General features: G+C 36.9%; 1 protein-coding gene across 10 annotated transcripts in view; it reads left to right on the forward strand.

Moving 5' to 3' along the window:
* Positions 1-27,285, forward strand: part of PTPRK (protein tyrosine phosphatase receptor type K) — a 550,719-nt gene that overhangs the window by 250,553 nt on the left and 272,881 nt on the right. The window lies entirely within an intron of this gene.

Consider the following 27,285-nt stretch of genomic DNA (forward strand, 5'->3'; position numbering starts at 1 on the left):
TGCCAAATATTATAGTTGATATCAGGTTCTTATTTTAGGACATAGAATTACTAATATAATGAGTTCTATCAGTATGATAATATTTTTCTGATAAGCTCCACATTAAACCTTTTAGTTTGGTATTAATTTTAAGTACATTTGTGCCAACTCTTCCAAATAAAGTGAATAATCTAGTCAGATTGGCTAAGGACACACAGCATTGGCCAGAGATTATGCATCAATGTCTTGGAAGAGAACCAGAGTTATTATAATCACAGTTTGCAAAACCTGAGTAATGATTTCTTCAAAGTTGAGAACACCAGTGTGCTAGTGTTTTGTGAATGCTTTAAACTTTGATCAAGGAGGGGAGCTTCTGAGCTTCGGCCAGGGTGCCAGTAGAGATTTGCACCTGATCAGACCTTTCTTTTTTTGAGTAGATAATAGCTGCTTCTGCCAGAAAACCAGATCAAAGCCTAGCATGAGAGATTACTACATGGGGTTTATCAGCCATTTTCCAGCTACAGCTCTTATAAAGCTGATAACAGGGTGGGGGTGAATAAAATCATCTGCTTTCAACCTCCCTGTGGTGCTTTCATCTTGATTTGTTTAAGGACCAGGGAGGACCATGTCTACAGTGTGGACACCTGGTCAGTCCCCTCTCTATTCCTGTCAAAGTTTAAAGCACTTAACTAGTAATCACTGCTCTGACTCTGGGGCAGTAGGGTACCATGTTTCCTTTGCTTTTAACTTGGCAACTGCTGTGGCTTCTTCGGCACCTGGTCCTCTGCCAGCCATCTCAGTTCCCCTGGATTAACTACAGAAGGCTTTTTTATTTTTTTATTATTTATTTATTTATTTTTTAGAGTTTATGTTTCTCCTACTATTATCAAGGCAAAGGGTTGCAGCTTCTATTCCCTCCTTCCATCCATAGACCACAGTGCTCAGGCAGCCTTTTGTCTGTCTCCCTTTATTCCTTCAAGGCTGCTCTTGATGTTAAAGACCTGAATAAAGGAAGTCTTACTTGCCAAAAGTTGACAATTGAAGTTAGAATCATAGCTCTTTCGGATTTAAAAAAAACAAAAAGGCGGGGGGCCTTGGCTACTCAGTCCTGTCCTCTTTGTTTTATACAGCATAGACGCAACAAAAAACAAAGCTCATATTGATGTTTCTAAGATTCCCAGCATCTGTCCTGTATGTGGAAAATGCTCAAATTGAATATGATGGCATTGCCATTGGCTCTCCTCTGAGAGTCAGTGCTAATTACTTATGGTCATTGTATGTGACTTCGTAAAGTTGGGAGATGAAGTGTCATACAATGTCTGTCTGTACTGAAACCTTTTGGAATCCTATTTAAGGTATGTGTCTCTCTTTTCTTGTCTGAAAAAAAACCACAGTATTTCCATTTAGAAGTTTTCTAAGGTTTCTTCAGTACTGAAATTCCAGGAGATGACCTGGAACATAATTTTTTTTATTAAAAATGATTACCTTTGTGTATGAATGTAATTTGCATTATTCTTTTGTTTTAATAATACATGATTGATATCATCATCATTTATTGATGTCAAAAAATCGACTCGGATTGTGTCATCTCTATGGGGAAGCATAATCCCCTTTACAGTTATCTGTAAGGTGTTTCCAGGAAACCATCTTGGCCCAAAAGTAAGGACTGTCTGCTATGGGTTAAGGATAATCGACTAGCGAGTACAATCAGCAGAAGGGAAAGTTAATTTAATTGGTTTAAAGACTTTCTTGCAGCCACAGAGCATGCTAAATTGATTTTGCCTTATTACATAGGGAAAGTGCAGCACATTCATTATGCAGCAGGAGTTGCTTTTGGAGAATATTTTACCTTCTACATACTATACCAATGATTTTAAGGAACTTGAAAACAACTATTTCAAATTTAAAGTCTGTCATTTCTTCTCCTTAGAGCTTCGGCAGGTAGTCAAAGGAATGGTGTAAATAAAGGAAGATTTTGCATAAGTAAAGCTGGCTATTTTATGTTTTGAGCTATCAGGAACTTAGACATGGATCGTTTATATTTACTCTTTATACTCCAACTGTGTGTCAGTTTCTGTATTTCTATCAGTGACACATCGTTCTCAGAATCCCTCTGCCTGGAAACTTTGTAGTTGGAACTGACTCAACTTCTATCACAGACCAAAACCTCTCCTCATTTTTCCATATCAAAGCCAGTTAATGAATTACATTGTCTTTGCAGTATGGTTCCTATATGGGTAAAGTTTGCCATTCCCACCATTTACCTAGATTTCTCTGTGCCATTCTCTTCATAAACTGGCCTCCCTGCCATCATTATCCAGAGTTTGGGTCTTCTGCAAATACTGTGGGGAATCAAAATATTTTGCCTGATTTTGAGGCCTCAAATCATACCCCTTTTTGCTTTCGTGTGAGTTAAAATGTAACCTTCTTTTGAGCCTCTCCAGCTTCACCTGACATTTAGTGTTTCCCCTGCATTTCAGCAGATTTATGTAGCTACATCAATCGTAGCCCATCTAATGTGATTTTGTTAGTACCCTCATTTTACCTGGTCTCTGGCTTTTCGACTCTTGGGCTTGTCCTTACTTTAGCTTTGTAGCCCAATGCCCCGATACACTCACTGACACATTACAGATAGATGCCTTTTTTTTTTTAAGATTTTATTTATTTATTTGTCAGAGAGAGAGAGAGAGCATAAGCAGGGGGAGCTGCAGGCAGAGGGAGAAGCAGGCTCCTCGCAGAGCAAGGAGCCCTATGTGGGGCTTGATCCCAGAGCTCCAGGCTCATGACCCGAGCCGAAGGCAGACGCTTAACCAACTGAGCCACCCAGGTGTCCCTGATAGATGCTATTTAAAGTAAGTTTTCTGCTACTGAGGACAGGATCTCTGATTTTACTTTAACCTCTGTTCTCCATATTGGCTTGCCCAGTGATGGGCACAAAATTAGGTGCTAAAATTAAGAATTGCCCCTTGAGTTCTTGTCTCATTTTAAGTATTTATGCATTTTTGATTTATGCTATGTAATGATGTTTGTTTCACACATATTTACCTGTTCAGAACATTGTTGATTTTATTACTGAAAATACCACATCATACTTTTTATACATATAATTGTGGAAATTTAGCTTTTCTTCATGTATTTTCCATGACAGATTCATAGCATTTACTTATAGTTAGTTGCAGGCTTACAAACAGGCAATTTAATTCTTACCTTAATGGAGAAATTAATAAATTTAATGAATGAGGCAGTTAACAGTTTTGCAGGACAATTTGATTCCAGTTTCCTTTTCTTATAAGATTGATAAACTCTAGAATTTTAGAGCTGAATTTTAGAGGACATTTCATTAAACTGTCTATTTTATTGAAGAAAATAAATCCCTGCCCTCTGGGACTTTTCTTGAACTAATTAGCCCTTAGCATGTGAAGTATGAGCCACTTATTATCACGTCGTTCTCTTGTCTGATTCTCACTTGACAAGGATATTAACAGATTAATGTGATCTCTCTTTCTATGTGTGACATCAGAGTGATAGCCTTCTGCTTATGATTTCACCTGGGCTGTTTCTTTTTTTTTTTTAATTTTTATTGTTATGTTAATCACCATACATTACATCATTAGTTTTTGATGTAGTGTTCCATGATTCATTGTTTGTGCATAACACCCAGTGCTCCATGCAGAACGTGCCCTCCCCAATACCCATCACCAGGCTAACCCATCCTCCCACCCCCCTCCCCTGGGCTGTTTCTTTTGATGAGGGTACTAGTACAGGAGATGACTGAAGAAGATCCCATAGTGGAGTCACAGTCACCGTCATCTTCATGAAGAATTCGTATTTATGTAGGAAGGGGAAAATGAAGGGGGGGAAATCGGAGGGGGAGACGAACCATGAGAGCCTATGGACTCTGAGAAACAAACTGAGGGTTCTAGAGGGGAGGGTGGTGGGGGGATGGGTTAGCCTGGTGATGGGTATTAAGGAGGGCACGTACTGCATGGAGCACTGGGTGTTATACGCAAACAATGAATCATGGAACATTACATCAAAATAAATAAATAAAATAAATAAATAAATAAATAAATAACTAGAGGGAAAAGAAAGAATTCGTATTTACCTTTTATCGTGGAAAGCAAATGATAAGACTTATAATTATCCCCTTCAGGAGTGTTAAAAAATATAGTTCTCTCTTGCCTACCAAGATAAGGAAAGAAACTTGAAAAGTCTCTCTCAAGGCAATATGTTAAATCTCTTGCTTTTGTTAATAGACTCATCACTGAACACTTTAATTATCTAGTTTTGTCTTAAGAGAATATGTAGCCAGCAAAGAATAAAATAGTAAGGATGCATTCAATATATTGAAAATATGTTCCTTTAGATGACATTTGTATCAAAAGAGGACTTAGTATGATGGGTAAAGCACCGATTTAAATTAAATGATCAGGTTATTGTACAGTAATTTTACTAGAGCCATTGTGTTTTAGAGATTGTAAAGCAAATGAAATGTTAAAAATAATTTTACTGTTCACTGGGTCACAGTGATTATTGCAGAATAATGATTTTCTGTTGGTAATGTGGTCAGCAGATATAAGTAAACCGCTTTCCTTTTTTGACTTCCATTGATGCTTTGTCTTTCTGAATATGGACCCTGTTCCCCAAAAAAGGCTGAATTCATAGGTATTTCTAAGAGTTCTCTGTCTTCTTTTACATCAACTTTAATTAATGGTTCTCTCTTTTTGCATTTTATGTTTCCCCTCATGTAGAAAATATGACTTTTTGTGCTCAATAATAGATGACCCTTGAAATTTAGTGACAAATGTAGGTTAATTTAAGTCATCATCATCAATTTAACAAGCACCTCTGGTAATACATTTTTCACTTTTAAAAAATTGTATCATGAAGCACAATGTGTTTCTCTGGGAAACAGCAATGATTATAAGATAATCACACACCTCTAGGGCATATGCACGGGAAAGGTACGACAAATGTATCTATTCCTTTGACATAATGATTATTTCATAATAACCGAGTGCTTCCATTCCAATCTTCTCTGCCAACACTGTCCCATTTTTCCCCTATTCTATTAGGCTGAAAGAGGAATAATAGAATTTTTCTCATGTGCTAAAATATGATGCTGGAAGTCTTGTGATGGTTCAGTATATATTTCAGCTGAACTGTACATTTCCTTATTATCACGAGGAAATCAGAATGGTCCTTTAGCCCAAGTAGTTGATATAATAGAGAAAATAGATGTTCCTTAAGCTGCTTTGTTCATGCCTTTCCCAATAAGACTCCCAAATCTTTTTTCAGAAATCTCCAATATATTTTATTGCTACTGACAGTTTTGAAATACATTCTTGTGTGTGTGGATTCGTACTAGTGTTGGAATGTTTAAACTAGAAATGAATATTGTACTCGGTGCTTCAAGCATTGTGCAGTGCCGTAGTCCCGAGGCCACAGACAAGGGAGTTGTATATGTTGTTGCTGTTAACTGTGGAGTTTTGTGTGCTGTTTGGTTTAATTAGTATAAACTTTTCTGGGGAGCCGTTTTGTGCATTATTGGTAGTAGTTAAATATTGGAGGAAGAATTACACAATTTTAGGGACTATGGGCTTTAGGATCAAATCCAGTTATAATAAAATCCCAGCTGAATCTCTTGCTATCTCTTTCCCTGTACAACTTACTTATCGTATCTAGGCTGCAAATTTGTTCAAAAGTGCCTATGGCACTGTCTGGCAGATAAGTGGTCAGTGAATAGCAGTTGTTTGTTTTTTCTCTGAGGTTTGCCTTCCTGTCCATAATTTTGGCTGAAGTATGTGCGTTGGATGGGTGGGTGGGTTCGAGGTGGTGGTTAATAGTTTTGTATAACCCACAGGAATCAGGACATCCAGTCATTTTTGTATTCCTGAGGATAGCACGAGTAACTCAGGAGATTTCTGAATGAGGTCAGTATGACTCTTTTTTGTCGACAGACTGAAGGCCTTTGCTGACAGCTGCAGTGTGTAGGGGGCCTCCCTGAAGCCAGGATCTTTCTTAGCTGGGCTTTGATAGGAGATGGGTATATTGAATGCCAACCCCCTGTTAGAACAGTTCATGGGTTATCACACGACCCCTTTAAATCAACCCTGTGTTTCACAGAATGAGGGGGGGGTGTGGGAGGCATATGTGATATTTACAGAATCACACAGTAAGTGATGACCCGGGATCGCAGCCCAGGAGGGTCCAGGCTGGATTGTAAACTTAGTAGAAAAGTGAGGCTCCATTTTCAAGGTCAGTTTTAAAGATTCCTCTTTTGGTTAGAATATTTTCATCGCTTTAGACGATGATATCTCATGTTTACTGAATTAGCTAACTGTGGCTATTTTTGATTTATATGTTACATATGTATGTGCCCACATGTTTTTATTCCGATTTTATTATAGATGTGAACAACAAATATAAATAAGAAAGAGACTCCTCCCTCCCACCTCCCCCATAGAATACATGAGTTTTAAATAATAGAGCAGTTAATAGGTTTTGGTGAAATAATAAATGAGAGAGAAATACAGGAGAGAACATAAAATAATTCATATTTTATTGATTCACCTAGCAATTTCTATTCTTGGTAAATTGGTTGAAGAAATGTATTACATTTTTGCCTGATCAAAGATGCATTTATGGCATGCGGATAAATTGGAGACTTTCTTCCTTTTTTCCATTTACTTTGCACTGACTCATCACTGATACTGATTTGTTATTTTCTGGGTGTGCATTAATATCTGGATATTTTGTTTCTGCTTGTTCCTGAAAACCTAAATATCAAAATGAATATTTAATTAGCTAGACTTTTGTAAAATTAATAACATACTAGGGAATATCATAATAAATAATAAAATGTTTCATTATAATACTTATTGACAATTTCTAGAACAGAGTGAGATAATTTTCACATGAATTGCTTAGTAGTTTTTTCCCTCAGAAATTCCTCTTTTATATTCCTTCATATTCTACTTCAATTTTGTTTTTTCACTTACTTCCACATGGAAGCCCGGTTGGTTCAGCAAACTTGGACATGCTTGGAAGCATTGTTTTCAGGAAGCACATCAAAGCTTGACTTGAGAGCTGGTTTAGCACAAGTTTGTTTTATTTCTGGCACCCTGTAAGCCTTGCCTGAATTCTTCCTTTTGGCATCGTCGTGTGCTTAGTTGTGTAATCTACCCTGGCCTTCCGGACATCTTGCCTTTCCTGTTGGTGAAATATTATCATGATTCTAGAAGAGACCTTACGGATATTGCGGTCCGGTGATTTAACTTCATAGAAAGAACCATGGCCTGGAGAGAATATTTGACCCAGTATCTCATAACTGTAAGTGGAATAACCAGGATTAGAACCTGGGCCTGACTTCTAAAGTCACTGTTCCTTAGCTAATACCTAACTGTGTAGGTCTTTGAGTGTAGTCAAGTTTTGGTTTTTAAGTGAGCATGTCACTTAATTTCTCTCAGCTTCATTTTTAATATCTATAAGACATGAGTGACTATTAATAACTGTCCTATTTACCTTGCAGCTCTTTTGTGCAGCTCAAATAAAAGAATGTACATTAAGATACTCTGCTGCTACTATTCCTGATAATGATGACTTGCATTTTTAGAGTACCTCACACCTCTTTGCATTTTGTGTCAGTCTATAATGGAGAAATGATGCCCGCATAGAAATAGCCGGATTACATATATCACCATTTCCATGATACCAGTATTGAAATAACAGGGCAGGGGCACCTGGGTGGTTCAGTCGTTAGGCGTCTGCCTTCGACTCAGGTCATGATCCCAGGGTCTTGGGATTGAGCCCCGCATCGGGCTCCCTGCTCAGTGGGGAGCCTGCTTCTCCCTCTCCCACTCCCCCAGCTTGTGTTCCCTCTCTTGCTGTGTCTCTCTCTGTCAAATAAATAAATAAAATCTTAAAAAAAAAAAAAAAAAAAAGACAACTTAAGTAAATAAACATTAATTTATTTCCCTGGGGAAGTTAGTATTCTCTTTGCACATGGAGGATTTAACATTCAAAAGAATTAAAAAGAATTCACTCCTGCAATTTAAAAAACAAAAGGCCAAATATTTAGGTTTTTAAGCTACTGATACTGATCAATATTGGCATTTTAATGTAAAAATAATATATTTTTTTAAAGATTTTATTTATTTGTGAGAGAGAGAGAGAGAGAATATACTTTCATATATAACTTCCATCATTCTGCTCAGTTTGTCATCCATCTATACAGTTGGGATGAAATGCGAACTTGTAAAGTAATATTTGACTGTAATAGTGAACCACACAGCACTGCACTATCCACATAAAGCGCCCTTGATCGGTTGTCATCTGCACATATGGAGAGACTTTTCTCAGGCTGAGTAACCACTGGCATTGGATTCTAAATATAGTCATGACACTTTGCTTGTTGGGGCCATTAAATAATTACTCCACGATATAAGGGCCCAACTCAAAGCTTTACTTAAGGGTAGAACCTACTTTCCTGATTCCTAAGGAATTCATATTACTCTTACATGAAAATTTACAGTGACGTTCCAGTTGCTTCTTTTTTCTTTTAAAAATTTTTTTTTTCTTTTTAGAGAGAGAGAGAGGGGAGGGTAGAGGAAGAGGGAGCGAGAGAAAGAGAATCTTAAGTAGGTTCCATGTTCAATGGAGAGCCGGAGGTGGGGCTCCATCTCACGACCCTGAGATCACGACCTGAGCCAAAATCAAGAGTTGGAAGCTTAACTGACTGAGCCACCCAGGCACTCCTCCAATTGCTTCTTTTTAGTTTTGATTTCACTATCATTAATAGACCTCCTACATGCTTTTATCTATATTTCAGACCTCCACTGTCCAATTGAGGTAGATTCTATTGAGATGGGATCATCTAAATTTAATTAAAACTAAATAAAATTAGAAATTTGTTTCCTCAGTCACACTAGCCACAGGTCAAGGGCTCAGGGCCCACATGCCGCTGGGTCACCATATAGGATGGATAGAGAAAACTTGCATTGTGGCACACAGTTCTGTTGGACAGTTTTGATCTAGACTCTGAAGCACCCCATATAGTACCCGCCCTTCAATACTGTAGACATGTGGCTAGATTGTATTGTATTGTAAGCATTTTGCTAATTCAGGTACAAGTATAGTGTTTCAGCTATATTATGGACTAAAACCTTTTAAGGGCTAGCTTAGAAAATAAACTGTCATTTGTTATTTGTAACATTTTTTTCCCCTCTCTAGAAAATTTCAAATCCATATAACTATGTATTGAAAAATCCATATGGATACTGATGTTTGCTTTTACATCTTTAATCATATGATCCAAAGAAATCAAACAATGACTCATCTAATATGTTGAAACAAAATTTGAAGAGTTTTTTTGAGAGTTTTATTTTAAGGATTAGGTTTGATATATAGAAAAGGTAATGACAAGATGGGATTTATATTTGTGCAGGTAAAATAGAAAATGAAATTCAGAGCTGGACAGAGTGACAGATCAAGTGACATAAAATAGAAATTACTGCTAACCAGGCTCAGGTTAAAAAATGGATTAGAGATCTCAGCCTATAACTTACAAAGAGAGAGAGAGAGAAGTTAAGAGAATGCAAATCAGTTTTGTAATTTAGGTTAATTTTGTTTCAGATTTTAGAGAGGACCTGTACCATTAAATGTTAAACTTTTAAAGCACTATTTCTTAGGTGCCTTTAGAGTAACTTATTATGACCTCATATTTTTGTAATATCTTCCAACATATTTGAAACTTCAGTGACAGCGTATTTTAATACTGGAATTGAACTGAGAAAGAAGTTTGTTTTAAAATAATTTTCACTTTACTTGCTTCCAACATTAATTTGTTATAATAGTGGTTATATAAATCTGTACCTAGGGGATTGGTGAAGTGCTCTCAGAAATGAACATTATACAAGTATCTCCCAGAAAAATGTTTCACCTCTCCATCTCAAATTAGAAAAGCAGTATGCTACAGTTTCTTCCTTCTTTTTTACCTGAAGACCTGTGTATGGAAAGCATGCTGCATGCCACTTACTATGATAGATATTAGACAAAGATAAAGTCATTTTCTCCCTTTCCGAGGTCATCCCCATAGTGAATACCATCATCTTTTCCTTGAACACCTGCCATGGTCTCCTTAATATTGTCTTTGCTTCTGGCTCTTGCTGTCCCACACATCTCTTCTCTCCATAGTCATCACAGTAAGCTGCTTTAGATCATAATTCAGATTATGTCACTCCTCTGCTGTGAGCCTGTCCCATTACACTTAGGATAAAATTCCATTTTTTTAAATGGAATTTCCAATATACTTTTGAGAAAGCCATGTCATCAAAAGTATAGTTCAGAGAATAGTAATATAATATAGAGGCCTAAAAAAAGATTTTCTCTATTATACAACTAATACATTGATAAATACTTGCAAAAATTAAAATACGTAGGTTAATAGAGTAAAAAAGTGAAATTCTTCCTTCATATTATTCAACCCCCTTCTATCCAATCCCTCCCTCAAGGTATCTACCTTTAGTTGGGTCTATATTCTTTAAGACCTTTTTCTATGAAATTACATTCATATTTTATATTTGCTATATATATGTATGTATATATGTTTTATATATACATATATATTTACATATAATATACACATCTGTTTATTTATCTATCTAGTGTGTTACTGGCACAGCTTAGCCTATCTGGAGACTGGAGCTATGAACAGCCTTGTCCATTTATTCTAAGATACCTTATAGATAATTATCTTTTTTCCCCCATAATGTGAAAATGTTAGGGAAGCACTCCTCAGTTCAGGCTTCCCTCCTCTCTCACCTCAAACATCTCTTCCCAACAGTTCTCCCAGCTTACCTTTTTGTGCCTGATAGGCTATTCTCCTCACAGCAGACTGATCTTTTGAAACACATGTCAGATATTAAGGATTCTACCCAAAATTTTCCCATGGCTTCTCAACACATTTAGAATAAAATCTAAATCTCTATCATGGATTCAACTCCTGGCTAACTGCAAATGAATTTGGCCACTGCTCTATGCCTCCTTCACTTTGCCCTATGCTTCTGGAATGTTCCAAGGTTGTTCCTGCCCAAAGCCTTTGTGCTTGTTATTCCCTCTGACTGGAATGATATTCCTTCCTTCTTCACATTCAGGTCTCTGCTCATATTTTACCTTATGAGAGATTTTCCTGATCACTGGGTCCCTACTGTTTTGTTCTTTAGCTCCTTGCCTCCATAAAACTGTTACCCTACAGTATTTGCTTATTGTTTTTCTTCCCTATTAGAATGCTGTTTATCTCTTGTACATGTTACGTATTCAGTAAATAGTTATATAATGAACAAATGCATATGCTATACTAAAAGGGTCTGTAGACAGCGAAACTGATGTTTTCATTCCATATTTGTTTCATTTACTTTCTTTTTCCTATGGCCTTGGATTTCTCTAGTATTAGCATGGGCACTTTGGGGAGAGGTAAAGGAAAATATAAACTCAAGACTTAGTTAATCTATTAGCCAAGTAAGCCATGCATGATTAACTCTTGGTATCACTGAGTGTGTAAAATATTTTGATCTTTTTAACATAATCAAATGGAAGTTTTAATTATTACCTTGCTTGATTTAACATTATATAGTGATCCTCTTATAGAAATTTTAAGGGATTTCTCATGGCCTCTATTTTTTTACAGACGAAAATAGGTATAAAGAATATAGACATAGCTAAACCAGTATTATTTTAAAAATAACTAAAACTATAGTTTAAGTAAAAAGAAAATGATTTTATTTCCTCTAACATTCCTCCCTGTGTCTCTCCTCAAATCATATTTAAATAATTTTCAATGGTCCTAATTGATTTCTGAACAAACTGTATTCTGGCTCATATTCTTTCTGCCAAGATTTGTTATGAGCTTATCAGCAGTAAAGTTTAGGTCTATTTATGTATCAGAGACCTCTCTGATCTTTGAGAGTTAGAACTTCAAATTAGATTAGTTCAGTAGGGGCGCCTGGGTGGCTCAGCTGGTTAAGCGTCTACCTTCGACTCAGGTCATGATCCCGAGATCCTGGGATCAAGCCCCACGTCAGGCTCCCTGCTCCGTGGGGAGCCTGTTTCTCCCTCTCCCTCTGCCTGCCGTTCCCCCTGCTTGTGCGCGCTCTCTCTCTCTTTCTCAAATAAATAAATAAAATCTTTTAAAAAAGAAGATTAGTTCAGTAAATCGTTGTTGGTTTTGGTGACATGTAGTATAAAGAAAATGAAAGATGAGTTTTCACCACTCTCCTATGAAAACAGAATTTAACATAGGGTGAAAGGAATACAGAGTTTTATTTTATAACATCAACTTCACTTACTATTATATAAATCTTACCAATGTTTGTGACATTATTTTCAGCCTCACAATGAAGTAAAGTCTCTAACACTGGGTGTTAATGTAAGTGATGAGTCACTAAATTCTATTCCTGAAACCAATATTACAGTATATGTTAACTAACTAGAATTTAAATAAAAATTTTTAAAAAAGTAAAGTCTCTAAGATTATTTACATTAAGCACTGTTCCTTTGTTAGTGAAATTTTGGATTTAAGAGAAGAATAAACTCTATGCACACATGCACACAAACACGTTTTCCTGGAGATATAATAACACATATTTGTTCACTCCATAAATATGTACATGAATGTAGCGATAAAATCTTGCATCATTGTACATAAACAGTGTGCAATAAATATTTCTTGACTGGCTGGCTAATACCCAAGCATGTTAGGGTGTAATGTTAGATGTTAGGTCCTTCTATGAGATTCCAGTCCCTCAGCCTACTTGTTGCTTCCACAATGTCCTTTACTTGGGTACATATCTGTCACATTTTCTCATTTATAAAAGCCTTCAAAGGCATTATAGTACCTTCAGGATAAAGGACAGACTCCTGCTTCTAGCATAAAAGTCTCCGCAAGATAAGCTCTCAGCCTCCTACTTCCCAGGCCTTATCTCCACTGTTCTAATTAACCCTAAAAGTTCTAGAAATTGCTGTGCCAATAGGTCAAGAAGTTTCCTATTGTCCTGCTTTTTGCAAATGCACCTCATTTGCTCTGTGATACCCCTTTTTTTCTGTTAGCCCTGTTTCCAAACTCTGCTCTGGGAATCATTTCCTTTCTGAGTCACTGTTTGCTTTCCCAGATAGAAAATGATTCCTGGATACCTGTCCCTTGTATGCTAGTGCTCTGTGTACATTATAGATCTTTCCCTCCTAGGAGTTGTGGCTCTGTCTTGTTTCAGTCTTCGTATCCTAGTGGCTAGGGTTTTTAGTGTGTGCTCACTAAGTGCTTGGGGAATAAGGATGAATCCTTTGACCACACCATCACTCAGAGGTCACTTTCTCTGAAGTCTTTTGCTCTCCCCCCAGGAGGAGCAAATCTCCCTCCTCTGAACCCTCTCCTTTCTCTCTAACTCTGCTTTATCACCTAGAGCTGTGCTATACTTATTCCCTAACACACTCATCTCTTCTGCCACACTGTGACTTTGGTCAGGACAGGGATTAAAAATTAGGTATTTCTCTCTTTTTATCGTCTATCAAATATTAGGAGCTGCATATATTTTTTGATGAATAAGTGAGTGGCCAATTGTTTAAACTTTTTAAAATTAGTATTTTATACTGCCTTAGGTATTTTTTTTTTTTCAATTTTAGTGGGGCATCTGAAAAAGAAAACCCATGAGTCCCAGGGTGAAGTGATTTTCCATGCAAATGAAGAGATACCGAAGCAAGAAGACTGGTTCTTAGAACCAACTCTTCTATTACAAACTGTAAGAGTAGGACAAAGACTTCCCGCCCATTTTCTTCATCTCTAAACTAAGGTTGATCAACTTAAATGAGTGTTTCTCAGACATTGGGCTGCATCAGAATCACCTAGAAGGGCCGTGGATCACTGGCCCCCATCTACAGAAACTCTGTGGGTGGGGCCCAGGTATTTGCATTCCCAACAAGTGCCTTGATGTTGCTGATGTTACTGTTGCTGGATCACATATTGAGAATCCTGGCCTGGTCTCTAATTTGTTGATACTTTAATGCCAATAAGTAGAAGCAATGCAAAGTTTAAGTAGGTTAAATACCTCTGGAAGTCTCTAGAATGGCCTTTGATTTTCATAAGCTACTTCTGGATTTGTCCGAATGACTCTTTCAGGTCACCTAAGTCATTTGAAGTTGGTTTCTGTTCTTTAGGGTCTTTATTTAAAGAAAGCATTTGGTCATGGCAGCTTCTATCACTGTCCCTCACCTATATCTAAATCCTGCCAATGGAATTAAGGCTTTCCTTCCTTTTCCGTCTCCTGTACTCAAGGATGATAGAGTTTATTTCTCCCCATCTATTTTTAAAGTCCATTTTTATTCCATTCCTTTTGTCTTGTGTGGATAACAAAAATGGTTTGTGAATCAGTCACTTTTTTTTTTTTAATAGAGTTTCAGAATTTTGTAATTGTACAAAGAGTTCGCAGGATTTCTTTTCATCAGTATTGTAATTTCTAAAATTCTCTGCCTCAGATAAACCATTCTTATTAATTGCCAGACACCCAGAGAGGTTATAGGTATTCTTCAGAAATGATGTTGACTTTATGATATGGAAAGGGATGTCATTTTCCTTCTTTTTTGACTGAAATTTGAGGCTTCAGTGCTAGATAACTTCGATTTCTGAATATCCTACATAACAATTTTTTATCTTAAAGTTTTTAGCAAGAAGGATTCTTAAAGGAAGACCATTTCCTTTGCTGATTTATAACATATGATTGTTTTGTTAATATAGATCACCAAACATTTAAGTTGATATTCTGCAAAGAATTAAATTAAATGTATACTTTTAATTATCTCAAATAAGATTTCTTTTTAAAGTCGAAGTAATTATGTGAGTTCATTTTTATGTGATGCACCCATTTTTTCTTTTCTTTTTCTTTCTTTCTTTCTTTCTTTCTTTCTTTCTTTCTTTCTTTCTTTCTTTCTTTCTTTCTCTTTCTTTCTTTCTTTCTTCTTTCTTTCTCTTTCTTTCTTTTGCAATGCAAGGATGCCTGGCCCTATTATAGTGCTAGAATATCTTAAAGTTCCCCATTGTTATCTTCTGTAGAAGCTGTCTGTGAAACGTATTATTCAGTACTTCCCCTAGTAAATATTTTTGAGTGCTCACTAGGCTTTTTACTAGCTAAAAGCACTACGTCTTAAATTGTATACTAATAGCTAGTTATATTTGCTATTTAGTGCTTACAGTCAAAGATGTTGCTGTACTTGCCCATTTACTTATAAAATAAAGTAGGAAAAAAATAAATCATGGAGTTTTTGTTTTTTTTTTTTCCTTTTATCCCTAAATTGAAGTAGGAGTACACAGACTGGTTATTCTAATTAACTTTGTGTCATAATCTCTCTCCACCCTAACCTATTTTTCTAGGAGGGAAAGTTTACAGTACTTTTGAAATTACTGAATTTTTAGATCTGTATGATGAAAGCAAAGAGTTCTTTTTTTTTTTTGTATGTGGTCTTACCCAAACAATTACTTATTAATATGTTTGCATTTGTGATGTGAGAACTCAAGTTTAGCCTCTAGTTGAACTTTGCCTTGAGGTAGACTGATCTGGTTATACTATCTGTTGAGTGGCATTTAATCACCTGGTTCATTTAAAGATTGCTTTTCTGTGTAACATAGTATGTACTACCAACAGATTTCGTATGTAAAAGCTATTTAGTGTGACATTATGTATAGGCTTCACCACTCATTTTAATTTTTTTAAAAATTGAGCTCCACAATTATCAATTGAAGCTCTTGAGAGTCACAAGTTTGGCGAGGAACAGACTTACTGTTTAGCTTGAAAGCATTTTTTTCAGATATAGCTGTGCAAGCGAAGTGATCTACTTCTGCAATGTGTAAGATTGGACTGTTGGTGCTAAAATTTAAAAGGTTCTGCCTGTGGATTGTAGGAAGACAAATGGCACATCTCTAGAAGTGAGGAAAAATAGTACTGTAATTCAGTGTCATGTTGATAGAAATAGCAACCTTAACCAGTCATCTTTTATTTTTGGCTCAGACAACTAACTATAAAATATAACCCAGATGGTTGGAGCTATGATAGTAAAGATACAGAAATGACAATTTGCTGATGAATTTTCTGCAACTCTTTGCTTCTCTACTTTCAGTTTTATACCAGATCGTTTATGGTGTAAGTTGCTTGCTTATGTATCTAAGGACAGACCCACAGGATGAAAAATGTGTTTCATAGCATTTTTAGATCTTGGATTATTTCACTTAACTTTTGTTCATTTCCCTCTTCTAATTGCCTTTTTTATTTTCTCTCTTTTGCTAAACTTATATTCTAACATAAATTAGGCTGTGCCATGAACGGTGGGCCCTGTTTCAACTTATTTTTGAACACATTACAGGCATTTAGAATATAGTACTGGGCTCTGTCTGCCTTTCTGCCTTGGCATTGGGGATGCCTCTTGAGAGAGCCAGGGAAGTGGGCTCTGTAGTCTGTAGGCTCAGCCTTCTTACCATACCGGGCCTTGAACTGAAATGAAGGAGGAGTCCTGTAAGGGTGGGTTAGTGAGATGGATGTAGGGTTGTTCACAGTTCACAGTAGAGATTAGGAAGATGGTGTGTGTGCTGGGTTTGTTGCAGTACCGAAGAGCAAGAGGTGTTTCTCATGGTCTCCACCATCAGTGCCACCTGGGACTGCCCTCTTGCCTCTTTATTTCTCTCTGGCTAGGGTGCTATGGCATTTCCTATGACAGTCCCCAGAGAAGGAAAGGGAGAAAGGGGTTAACATTTATGGAGAACCTTCTAGGTGGCCCCATGAGGTCCTCACAGGGATTTCAGTTGAGGTCTGTAACATAGAATTGGGGCTCTGCCTGACACTGGCGTGCCTTTGTCTGTGTATGTACATCTCCATTATGATCAAGAACTTAGACCAGAACCTTTTGAGAAGGCTGGCTGCATATACCTCTTTCCATAAAAGTCATCTTAATGATATAGGAAACATGCAGACAGCATGTTTTTGTGCAGAGAGCACAAGAACTCCTCTTGTTTTTATGTTGTGATTATTATTTATTTTGGGTTCAAGTTTTGAGTTTGGTTTTGGAGATGAAAAGTTTGTCTGGGTCTCTCTTAGCCACATTATGGGGTCATGTGTTTTTGATACATACTACCCTACATCAATATCTATTCAAATTAAAAGAAAAAGAGACCATTGACAATGCTTTTGCAAGTGTAAGATTTTAGGAATGAAAATTAATTTAAATAACTAATAGACTTATTATCAACTTAAATATTCTAGTGTAAGTTCTAAAAATGATTATTGTTAGTTTTTTATTTAGATCTTCTACATAACTTTGGTGATTACATTAGGGATAGCCAACTCCCTGGGCTAATTTGAAGTCTAGGAGTGTACTAGGCTTGCATATTCATTTCAATGTGGAGCCTTCTGAAAATTGCCTTCTTTGGGCTTTTCTTTTATGTGGACTACTTTGGCGTGAAATCTCTTAGGTTTTATTTTCTCCTTTTGATCTCTGGTCATGGACTCTGGTGTGTGCCTGGACTGATGTCTGTTGTTGATCAGGCAAATACAATATCACTCTGCAAAGGGTTACAGTTGGATGGATGGTATAGTTGCTTTTCATGCAAGTATGGTCTTGTTATACCCAATATTTTCATCCATATTAGATAACGTAGCAGGCCTTCTCATCACTTAGACGTTGTGATGCTAAACCTCAGGATATTTTTGTTAATACTGACATTTTATTCAAGAATACTTGGCTACAGTATACATAGAATTTGCATCCTAAAATCAACTCAAGTCTTTATTACATTATTATCATGGTGTTCGGATAGATAGTTAGGAGAGTGTGTGTGTGTGTGTGTGTGTGACAGAAAGAGAATATCTGAATTCAAACAGCAGCTTCTGTTCAGTGCAGACCCTGTAACTATCCAACAAGCCTGTATGTATTCAAGTAACTGAATATAGGTTTTAGAATCTCTGGAACCCTTATTACTCTGTGCGAACTGTTAAGTCCTAATGTGAGGTCTTGACAGGACTAGTTCTCCTAAGAAGCTGGCCATATTTAATGTCAGGACATTTTAAGGAAAAGAGCTGATTTGAATTCTTATGCATTCATAAGTCATGGAGGAGCTAAGGGTATCTAGAATTTGAAATATGAAAGAGTTTTAGATGAAAAATCAATTAGCTCTTGACTATATGTCTTAGTTTTCTCGCACATTTAGTTAACATGTAATGAGAATCCCCTTACTATTACAAGCAGCTTTAAAACCAAAGGATGTAGCAGTGTTTCCCCTGCCTCCATGTTCTATCTATGTACCTGTTGCAACGGAAGGTATTTCTCTTCTTCAAGGAACTAAACAAGTAAGCAACCAATAGAGAAGGACTGTTAAGAATTCATTAGTTTCAAAAAAAACACCCCACAATTTATTAGTTTCGGAGAGCCCCAGGGCCTCTACTAAAGGCATTTTTGCATATTAGACTCTTGGAAATAAACTATTACATGAATCAATAGGCAAACCAGCCTGCCATACATAGGTCTGATGTGGAGAGGCTCCTTTTCTTCAACACTCTGAGCGAACCTTTAGTTTAGAAAGCAGAATTCCAGATTGACAGCACCTGGGAGAGGAGCTGCTGTGGGTGACAGCAGGTGATGAAGGTTTCAGAGATTCTGAAATCTACACTCTGTTACCTGAATACACACAGTCTTTTTGCAGTTACAGGGTCTGCCACTCAGTGGAAGGTGCTCTATGGGTTTAGATATTCTTTCTTTCTTTCTTTTTCTTTCTTTCTTTCTTTCTTTCTTTCTTTCTTTCTTTCTTTCTTTCTTTCTTTCTTTCTTTCTTTCTTTCTTTCTTTCTTTCTTTCTTTCTTTCTTTCTCTTTCTTTCTTTCTTTCTTTCTTTCTTTCTTTCTTTCTTTTCTTTCTTTCTTTCTTTCTTTCTTTTCTTTCTTTCTTTCTTTCTCTTTCTCTGTGTCTCTCTCTTTCACACACACACATGCACACACACACGCGTGTGCACACACACACACACACACAGTCCTATCTATCTCTCTATTATCTATCCACACACCATTATAATGTGCATTAGAGGGTGCCTGGGTGGCTTAGTCATTAAGCATCTGCCCTCGGCTCAGGTCATGGTCCCAGGGTCCTGGGATCGAGCCCCACATCGGGCTCCCTGCTCAGCGGGAAGCCTGCTTCTCCCTCTCCCACTCCCCGTTTGTGTTCCCTCTCTCGCTGTGTCTCTCTCTATCAAATAAATAAATAAAATCTTTAAAAAAATAACGTGCATTGGACAGTTGCTATCACCTGCCGGTTATGTGTATACTAATCTTTAAGTGTGAACAGAATATTTCTACATTTGAAAAAAACTAGATTCTAGATTTTGTAGTTTCCACATAGACATTTGACTTACTGAATATAAGATCTTCTGGGGCCTATAACCAGAAATTTATTCCTTACAGCATTATTTAACTATTCAAAAGAAGTAATTATGTTTTCATGATTTACAAATTAGCTTGGGAAAATTATTTGGAACTTTCTCAAGGGAGAGTCATTTTATTATGCGAACAGAATTTTATGAGTTAAGTAGAAGTGAACTAAATACCTTATCCCATATTTCCCCACAAGGCAAAACTATTAACTAAAATCCACTTATATTACTTAGTTGTTTTGTGACACGTTTGAACTCTTTCCAGCCTCAGTTCTCAATAGGATTCTTATGGTTGATTCGCTGATGCTGTGGGGAACAAGAAAAGTCACTGTCTTCAATGAGTTTATATTTTAGTAGGGGAGGTGAATCTCAAAAATTTATTTGTACAATGAATTATGTAATTATAATTGTGCTCTGTTTGTCGCTCTAGCCTTAGGACACTTCTTCCCAAACAGTGTCTTACAGAGCAGATATTAATCCCCATGTAATTTAGGATTAAATCAAAGGATAGGAAAACTCCCACCCCTTTGAGTTTCTTTTCTTTCAGACATGCCATCATCTTCATTATTGCCTTCCCATAGCCTCTAAGTCATTTTCTTCTATTCATCATAAACTTTAGTACTGGCGTCATTTAGGGTTGCTTTCTCCATGCCACGGCGCACCTTCATCCTGATGACTTTGCTGTCTTTATGGAAAGACCATTGACAGTTTCTTCACCTCTTCATCTCCAAAATCATCTACCTTATTTTAACCTGCTGCTCTGGTTAAATGGATCTTGTGATATCTCACAAGTGTTCTAACTTTGCATGTAGCATCTCACTTTCTGACCACCACATAAACTCATCTCTTTCTCCTTCATTCATTTTACTGAGCTCATCCATCAACCTCATGGGGAGCTCCAGATCATCAAACCATCTGTCTTTTGCCAATTCATCAACTTGCTTATTGTATCAAAATTTGATTTCATCGTAATCGTTTTGGTCATGTTTGCCATTTCCGTAAACTTGTTTGCCTTTTTTTCTTCAAGCTTTTTTTGTGAGCTTAAATCAAGCAAATTCTGTGAAAACGATCACACACTCCATGTTAGATTGGGATCACTAGAAATTCATGGTCACCAACTGCAAATGGGCCCACACCACTCCTGGAAGTCCTACTACGTTTTTCTGTTCAATTCCCTTTCTAACCTTCTCTCCATTCCACTCCACTCAGTACTCTCCAATCTCTAACCTGTCTTCTTTTTACCGGCCCATCTTTATAGCTGAAAAGATTGAGGCCATATAATAGAAACTCCCTTTATCAATCCTACAAATTTACTCGTATCTTCATTCATCCTCATTTTCCCTTGTATTATGTAAAACAGAGCCCCTTCATATGATCTATGATTTGGATCCTGTCCTTTCCTATCTCACACTAAGAGTTAGCATTTCTTTCTCACATACGCTCAAAAATTCCATATCAAATTGAGTCATCCTCATCAATCTCTAAACATTTGTTTCCCACCTTAAAAAGTAATAATAATAAAAAAATTAAAACACTTCTCTTGATCCCATATCTTCTTCCATTTTTAATTTTTATAAAAATAAAAATTTTTATTTTTTTAAAGTAAGCTCTGTACCCAATGGGGGGCTTGAACTCATAACCCTGAGATCAAGAGTCGCCTGCTCTACCAACTGAGCCAGCCAGGTACCCCTCTTCTTCCATTTTTAGGTAAATTTCTCTCCACCAATTTAGATATACTTCCTGTGGGAGTTTTGTATTCATCTGCACTCCTCCGCTGTCTTCATCATTATCCAATATGGTTTCCATTTCTATTGCTTCATACAGATAGCTCTTCCTTTGGTCATTCCTGACCTCAATGGCACATATAAGGGTATTTTTTCCCCAGCTTTATTGAGATATGATTGACATATAACATTGTGTAATTTAAGGTAGACAGTGTGTTGATTTGATATACTTATATATTGCAAAATGATTACCACCATATCCTTAGCTAACACTTCCGTCACGTCATGTAAAACCATTTTGTTTTTGAGGTGAGAACATTTAAGACCTACTCTCCTGGGAACTTCCAAATATATAATACAACATTGCTAACTATAATCACCATACCGTAAATTAGATCTCCAGAACTTATTCATTTAATAACTGGAAGTGTGTACTCTTTGGTGTGATATCGTTTACATTGTGGCATCTGAAAAAGCCAAACTCCTAGAAACAGAGACTAGAATAGTGGTTACCAGGGTTTGAGGGGTTGGGGCAATGGGGAGATATTGGTCAAAGAGTACAAACTTCCAGTTATAAGATGTATAAGAGGGTATTTTTTTTCTTTTCTTTTTTTAATTTTATTTTATTATGTTATGTTAGTCACCACACATTACATCATTAGTTTTGATGTAGGTTCCATGATTCATTGTTTGCGTATAACACCCAGTGCTCCATGCAGAACGTGCCCTCTTTAATACCCATCACCAGGCTAACCCATCCCCTTACACCCCTCCCCTCTAGAACCCTCAGTTTGTTTCTCAGAGTCTGTAGTCTCTCATGGTTCGTCTCCCTCCGATTCCCCCCCCTTCATTTTTCCCTTCCTACTATCTTCTTTTTTTTTCCTATGGTGAGCGCTGTGAATTGTGTAAGACTGATGAATCACAGACCTGTACCTCTGAAACAAATAATACATTATATATTATAAGAGGGTATTTTTAATCTTCATTTTACTTAGTGTTTTACCAGGATTTGGTCCTGATATCTCTTCCACTTCAGATATTTTTTGACCGGCTTTTGTGACGCTGTATACCTTCATTTCCCTTTAATATCTCTACATACTTTTTTTTTTTTTCTTTTTTCAATACCCTTGTCCTTTTGCAGGCTCATCATTCTCAATCCTGTCATGGTAGAAGGTATGGCAAAAAGAGAGAAGGTGGCCTAGTACATATCCTTAAGAAACTGCAGTGTTTAAAGTTCACATGAGAGAGAAATCAGTTATACTTAATGATTCTAACATCCTTCTGTTCATAATATACAGTATATCCATGTTTTAAAAAAATATTTTTAAGTAATCTCTACACTCAACATGGGGCCTGAACTCACAACCCCGAGATCAAGAGTTGCATGCTGTACTGACTGAACCAGCCAGGTGCCCCTACTTTTTTCCCCCCACGTTGGGGCAGAGGTGAAGTTTTTGATGAGAAAGAGAGGGGAAAGAGAAGAAATTTCACTTTAGTACATATGTTCTTTATGGATGCTCTCTCCCATGATGGCGCTCCTTAACGTAGTACACTTACTGTGTACCAGGGCCTGTGCTAAATATTTCATGTGCATATCTCATTTAATCCTCCCTTAAGCCCTGACGTGGATACTAATAGTTTCTTTTTTGGGTGGCTCAGTTAGTTAAGCATCTGCCTTTGGCTCAGGACATGATCTTAGGGTCCTGGGATCGAGCCCCACGTCGGGTTCCCAGCTCAGCGGGGAGCATGATTCTCCCTCTCCCTCTCTGCTTGTGCTCTCTCGCTCTCTCTGTCTCTGTCTCTCTTTCTCTCAAATAAATAAATAAAATCTTAAAAAATAAAAAAGGAAAAGAAACTGAGGCTTAGATTTTACATAAGTCACCAAAGTAACTTTATATACAAAGTTGCACACATAACTTCAGTACAACTTTACATATATTTTTCCATAAGTTAAAGTTACCCTTAAAAAAAGTAAATTAAATGTGTCTCTGACTTTGGAGCCTATACTCTCAAAACTGATAATATTGAAAGAAAATTAAGGACAAAGTTGTTTGTTTGTTTTTCAGATTTTTCCCATATCCATAATATCTTGTATTAAAGGTATTTCATGTATGATTTAATCATTGTGTATATATCATTCAGTTTTCACCACAAACTTGTGATGTAGGCAAGGCCAGTGTCACCCAGATGAGGCAAGGAAGACACAGTGAAATCATTTTGTGGGTTACAGGTGATAGCAATTAGATCCACAGACTTCCTGACTTTGAGTTCAGCTTTCCCTTATATGAGGTACATTCTCTGCTATAATTCAGTTTGCCAAAGGAGGAAGTCCTTGTTCTTTAGGGTTTGCCTTTCCCCGCCTCTATTTTAATTCAACCTTACCTCACTTATTTGGTTAATAATCCAAGAATGTTGCTAGAGTAGCAAAAATTTGATTGGAATCATTACCTTCAGTAGTTCAGGTAATGGAGTGGAGTGAAAACAGCATGCAAAGCAGAGCCCGTCCATTCTGTTCCCAGGCTGGCCTCTTAGATGGGTGAAAGTTGACATCTGGTAGGGCTTCCTTTGTTCTCTTCTGGGAAGCCCTGGTTGACTACCTGACAGCAGACATTAGATCTGACCTGAGCATTTGCTCAAGCAAGCTTTGTGTAATTAAGCTCTCGAGATCTGTTTCCCCTGACTGGACAGAAGAGCCTTACAAGGTGAGGGCTCTGTTGAAGTGATAAAGCTGATTAGATCCTTAGTAGTAAAGGAATCTGATCTTAGAAATTCCCTCCAGCTCTTGTTAATGAGGCAAAGACAACACTTAGAGAAAATTAGGTCACTAAAAAGAGAAACATTTTTTTTCTCTAATAAAGAACCGGTCCTTTTGCTTCCCTTTTTAAATCCAGGCCTAAATTTATTGTTCAGAATAAAAGCTCAATTTAAATCACCAAATAAGAAACTTTTTCTCAGGGGGTAGAGTAAACATCTATGAGCTTATCACCTATATGAAGCAAAGGAAGTAAGACAATTGGAGAAAGTAAAACTAAGATAAACTTAAGAAATTAAAATAATTTAATTAATGTTGGCTACAATGGAAGTGAAATAACCAGTGATTAATTACACAGTTATGTGGTCTATTCATAAAAAATGTAGTTTTTTTCTTCAAAAACAGTTTTCTCACTTTTTCTTTCCATACCTTCCCTTTTCCTGAACTACTATTCAAGCAAATAAAATCTATTTTCCTGGGAGACATTTACACAAATCTCACACATTAACAATGTTGATGAGCTTACCCTTTGGGTTATATAGCACTTTTACGTCTGTTACTATTTAATCCTCATAAAACTTTATAATGAAAGCTGCATTATATCCATGTTAAGGACTTGGGATTTGGCTGCAAAAGGTTCTGGGATTTGCTCAAGAATTTGTAAACAGGAAAGTTGGGAGTCAAGTACAAGTTTTCTCAGCCCCAGGAAAGGGGCCTCTACCGCAGCCACTCCAAGTTACACTTTATTTAACGTCTCTGATTCTCGCCTCTATTTCTTGCTTCTAATAAGCCTTTGTTCCAATATTTGGAAAGTGGCATGACAATTGTTTTCATATCAGATACACTTATATGAAATGTAAATCGCATGCATGCACGCACATGCATGCGCACACACTTCTGTGTTCATAGATTAGCTCTCCTTCTTGTGAAGTATTTCTCTTCCCACAAAGACCCTGTTCTCTTTCTCAGCTTATTCCAGTGACATCAATAGTCACAAAGGACAAACAAAGTAGGAAAGAAGTAACACAGGAGAAGGCCTATGACGGGAACGGGTGGATGGGAGGCAAACCAGCCACCTAATCTACTGGGTCCCATCGTCATCGGCTTTGGGGTGGGTGTAGGGGTACAGGAGGAAAATGGGAAGGGTGTAATGCTGATGATCCTGCTACCTAGTCAGTATAATGTTTAGTTGAAGTACTATTTAAAATGACATTAATCTTTAAAGTTTAACACGTTAGACTTTTAAAGGATATTTAAAGCCTGCTTAAAAGAAACGCTCTCTCTGCATTTGGTTCTTTATCTTGAGAGACAGTGTATGAAGTTGATAGAAGAATGGAAGCCGGATGCAGTTCGACTCAGGTCCTTTCCTGGCCCTGCCACTTGTTAACTGTTATGACTTTGGTCCAGTTACTTAACCTTTCTTTAAATTGAGGATAAAAATAATACCAACTTTACATGACTGTAGTGAGGATTAAGAGTGTGTGTGCGTGTGTGTGTGTGTGTGTGTGTCTGGGTGGCAGGGGAAAAAAGAGAGAACAACAGATGCGAGCGTGATGGTGTGCATGCTAGCTTAGAATAGTCTCTTGTATATAGTAAGTGTTCAATAAATGTTAGTTACTATCAACTCAGACAGTCAATCTTCTGCCCCTTCCCTTTGGTAAAACTGTCTGCCAAACGTTACCAGAAAACTCCTAATGGTTAATTCTAATTGATACTTTTTAATTTTAGTTTTTCTTGACCTCTCCCCTATATTTCATATTTTTTGCCACAGCCAACATTTTTTTAATCTAGACTTCTAAATTTCCAGAGTCCTGCACAGCAAGCTTCACTGTTTCCACTTTCTCCCAGCAGAGGCCCTACATCTGTGCTGAGCTAGAACCACACCCTGATCCTGGAATTGGCAAATAATTCCCGTGGGAAAGGAGACATGGCCAAAGATCAGGGGTCACATTGGAGAGAATCTGTCCTCCTAGAATTTGTGTTCATCTAAATGCCATTGTTCATGTAGATATCTGATAATTTTAAAATTATGGTTATTATAGTTTATTTTTTTGTTTGTTTGTTTTTTGTTTTGTTTTGTTTTTTGGTGGGAGTGTTGATCTGCCTGAAACCTCCTGATACTTCTCTGCTTTCCTTGGTCATTATATCCGAACTGTACTTTGTTGGCTTTACTTCTGCTGCTGTATTGTTACCTTCCATTTCAGTGGTTTTCTCCTCTTTATCTTCCTATGCCATCTTATTCACCCATCATGTTAACTTTTAAGTCTATAACTTACTTCCATGATGAAGACTTCCAAATCTATGGGCTTTATTGTGGACCTATCTCTTATTTTTGAGATACATTGTCCAGTTATGCTCTAAGCCTTTACCCCATATGTACCCTAGGCAAATCAGATTTGTAATGTACTTAGTCTTCTTCTCCTTCAAATTTGTACCTTTTTCTGTATCACTAGTCCTGGCTAGGGATTCTGATAGCACAATTCGCCTAGTGGTGCAAGCCTGGAGTTAGAATTGCCCTGTATTTCACTACAACTAGCAAGTCAATAAGTTTCATTTTGTCCGTTTCCTTAGCATTATTTTTATCTTTCTTTTTTCTTCATATCTCTCTATTTCCACTCCTACTAGCATATTACCTGTTTCCAGTCTTGGTTTCTTTTAGTTCATCCTCTACCTTACAGGCATATATGTTTCTAATAGATCAATTTGATTATACCATATTCCTACGTTAAACATTAATTTCCATCACATTTCCTAAAATGTTTTGCAGAATACTCCAAAAATAATCTGTGTACCTCCATGAATAAAGGAGCCCATAGTCAAATAAAATGTTGAAAGGTGGCATGCTAAAAATGGTTTCTCTTGAAAAGTCACACTACATATTATTAAAAAAACAAAGGCTATATGAAGCTTTTCTATTGATTGTAACAACAAAACTCTATAACATGAGCTTATATGTGAACATGGAAACCTTTTTGTTTAATATTTATTAATGTGGAATTTATTGACAGAATGTACTCCTGATTTTAGTCTGGTAGTATTTAAGGTCTTCCATGCCTAGCTCTCTAATCTTACCTCTTCCCTTTTGAACCTTTGTTAGCCATACAGATTATATTCATTTGGTTCCCCAAACACACACCTCTATTCTAGTCCATTGTATGTTGTTCCTTTTGCCTGGAATACTGCTAATCTAGCCGATGGCCTCTGTCTTTGACAGTTTAGCTATTTAAAAGCGCAGATCATTTGGTATTTTCACTGGTTAGCCTATTGCCTGGTACATTGTAGGTGCTCAGTGTATTTTAAATAAATAGCAAAAACGGAGAAAATCAATAAGAGAAAATTGAGGGATATGAGATTAGCTGTATTTGCCTATTCATTCTGCCT

The sequence above is a fragment of the Halichoerus grypus genome, chromosome 9 (genome assembly GCF_964656455.1).
Source record: "Halichoerus grypus chromosome 9, mHalGry1.hap1.1, whole genome shotgun sequence".
Classification (NCBI taxonomy): domain Eukaryota; kingdom Metazoa; phylum Chordata; class Mammalia; order Carnivora; family Phocidae; genus Halichoerus; species Halichoerus grypus.